The sequence below is a fragment of the Cryptomeria japonica genome, chromosome 5 (genome assembly GCF_030272615.1).
Source record: "Cryptomeria japonica chromosome 5, Sugi_1.0, whole genome shotgun sequence".
NCBI classification, from domain to species: Eukaryota; Viridiplantae; Streptophyta; class Pinopsida; order Cupressales; family Cupressaceae; genus Cryptomeria; species Cryptomeria japonica.
The window spans coordinates 348,795,182-348,798,856 of NC_081409.1; positions in this window are offsets into that span (position 1 = coordinate 348,795,182).

Below are 3,675 nucleotides of genomic sequence, written 5' to 3' on the forward strand. Positions count from 1 at the left end.
CCTTGATCTCATCGATAGTAACTGGTCCATTCAGAGGAGGAGAATAGGCATTCTTTGTAATCTTCCACTAATCTTCTCCAAGATATTTCAAGTGCAGTTCCATCCGATTCTTCTATATAGCATAGTTAGTTCCATCAAACCTAAGACTATCCTTCCTAAAGATAACACCTACAACTTCCATTCCGGATCTCCTCAAGCAATTAAGCTTCTTCTAGAGGATCTAGCTCTGAGACCAATTGTTAGAAGCAAAGAGGACAAAAAATGAGAGGGGGGTGAATCAGTTTTCACTGGATCTACAAACTTAATCACAAATACAGATCTGATAAACTAAACTAATAACAAAGATAAGTAAATTGAAAGCACAACACACAACACCAAGATTTTGACATGGAAAACCGGTTTAAGGGAAAAACCATGGTGGAAACCTACCCATAGTAAGATGATACTTTGCAGTAGTATGTGAAAATATTATAGTGGGGAATGCACATGAATTCAGACACACTACCTAGAGCTCACTACTCAAAAGTTAATGACCTAGAAGGCTACAACCCTCAGGGAAGTCTCACTGACTTACAACAAGATTCAGACTACAATTCAAAAGAAATGAACTAAAAGAATAGCATCTCCAAATGCCTGATTATAGTTCCGGTTAAGAAAAATTGTCTTCTCAGCAACACCAATCTCTCCACAATCACAATGGCGAAGGATGAATCCTTGTTCACACATAAACTTCTCTTTGATAACGTAGACACAACCTCTACACCTTAATTACATGACAATATCACCTATATATACAAATCATCAGCCTTGACAACAAGGTTGGCTAAACCCTCAACTCACAATTACAAAATTACATCACATGATACAAAGATTGACCACTAGACCAAAATAATGATTTACATAATATAAAGTGGACCTAATTCAAATTCCCAAATGCTCAACACCACTGAAATTCATGCCAAGATCAACTGCAACACATTCCACTGTCAGAAATACTACATAACACAAAAATCATTTTTGGTTCATAGAAACCATAAAAAACTTGCACAATGATTAATGCAAATCACCAGATGAAATAGGAAATGACTAGAAAACACCAGCAAGCATGTTAGAATAATTAGAAATAGTTGTGCCAACACCACTTATCAAATCTTCATCTATTAAAGACTGAAACTCAAGAACGCAACCAATTAGCAGCCATCACAAAGAAAGTTAACTTGCGGAGCACCAAATCATGATCCATCTCTCATGAAGATACATAAGGCCATCCCAAATAATATCCCAAAATATCAGCTCAATATCTGATCACACCGGAATATACTGGAGGAAATACTGAACTCAACAAAGCACCAAAACTGCAAAACCGGATCATAAGATCTTCTCAATCTGCAATCATTGAAGAAAATCACAGGAATATGTTGACATCAATGACAATAAAATATCCTACTAGAAAAAATGACCAATGATATCCAACACCTGCATCAACCGAAACACAAAACACCTACACAACATAATGATCTATATACGCATATACATTTAACAATAGTATTAGTAGTCATAATAAATCCTCCAATAAGATCACCTAAACACATGTTATTACATTATGATCCATGATCATCATAATACATTATCTTCACATCAAAGTTATTAAGAAATGATGAGCGGTAAACCCTAATATCATTGTTATATCCTTAATATATCAAAATTATTAGGAAATCATAATTGTAACCATAAACCCTAGATCATAGCTCATTTCTCCAAAATAGATCACATAGAAAACATGGTTGGAAAACCTACTTGTCCACTACTCATTACATCATTTAGAGAGTATCATTAAATGACCACCTTCTAATTAACACAGTCAAGATATTTTTACAGTTCACCTAGGTATCCTGGTATACATATAAACAACCAAAATATTAATTCATTAGAAAGGGATTTTAGCATCACATGAATTCTCATCTATTCAGATGATGTGATATCATTTCTTTCCATCTAAAAACTATAGAAACATATCCATTCTACCTATAATAATTAACTAAATTAGTTCAAAAACATTATCATCATAGTGACTACTAGATCCAACAAATATTTCTATTTACATTGGTTGGTATTTCAACATTTACTTCATAATTTGTATTTAAGTTTAGGTTTAGACTCATAATACATGCTTTATCATGTGAGGGTTGAAGAAGTATTATGTGGCTTCTAGTGATGATTTTGTATCCACTGTGATAAATCAAATAACATAGAGGTTAGCTGATATATATGATGTCCCTCATGCACTCTTAGATACTAGCCTATTCATATGAATACATGCCTATGTGGTTATAGCATTTGACCCTCAGAATTACGTAGAAGCTATAGGGAATCCTCATTTGGAAGCAACAATGGATGAGGATTAGAACTCCCTTACTAGGCATCAAACATGAGACTTGATTTCATTTCCTTCTGATCATAACCTTGTCAAATGTAAGTGGGTCTATAGGACAATTAAATCAATAGATTGAGATGTGCGTAGATATAAAGAAAGGTTGGTAGCCAAAGGTTTTCAACAAGTTCATCCAGCATTGACTTTGATGAGAATTTTTCTCTAGTGGAAAAAATGGATTCTATTTGATTGGACCTTGCGGTTGGTGCAACAAGAAGGTTGGAGGTTAATCACATGGATGTGAAGAATGCATTTCTTCATAGTGATCTCAATAAGGAGACATACATGGTGTTGGATATTGTTGAGAAGTTTGTTGGAATTATGTTTTGTCATTGATGTCAACATATTCTTCTTTGTATTCCAATGTTGCAGCCAGATTAAAAGAGTTGGTTTGGTCAATGTGTTGCAAATGAGTAGCTATAGTTTAATGGGTTTAGAGATACTTATCTCTAGTTGATTCAACATAGGTTTTAGTGATCTGCATGATGTTTTGATCAAGTTGTGTGTTATGACATTATGGTTATTATTCAGCATTCCGGTTTGTGCTCTGAAATTGCTATATCTTAGTTTGTAGATTTGGCTGAATGTTTGGGATGTTCAAGTGTCTCCTCTATTAAGATGGTTCATGATTTGGAAGTCCGCAAGTGAATATTTCATGTTGACAGTCAATTATGTTAGTGTTCTTGAGCTTTGGTAGAGAGATGATGATGATTCTAGTAATTTGAGTTTTTACAGTTGTTGTGGTGAAATTCACATTTCTTATGAATGTTTCTAGATCATGTTCTATCTGTGTTGTTGGTCAGCATTGATTATTTTGATGATCGGGTGGTGTTCTTTATGTTATGTGACATTTGTGGTGATTGTAGCATGTTGTAGATGATCGAGGTATAATTATTGGATGTGTTTCATGTTTGTGGTGGTGATTTGGGTCCAGAATATGTCTTAGCTGACATTGTTTTGGTCTACATGTGTTGTTGTAGCATGCGAGGTTATTATTTGGTAATTTGTGTTGACGGTTCAGTCAACCTTGGAATACAGGTTGATGAATTGTATAAATATATGTAATATTCATTTGAGAGTTGTATCTTTGTGTGCGAATATTATTTTGACCTTTCAGTAGCAGAGGAGAAAAGTAAAGAAGTGTGAAAGAGTGAGCATAAGTCTGAAGAACAGAGTTTTAGTATATGTGCTTAATCAAAACTTTAACCAGGTATTGGAAGATTCTATTTCATCTATTGATATAA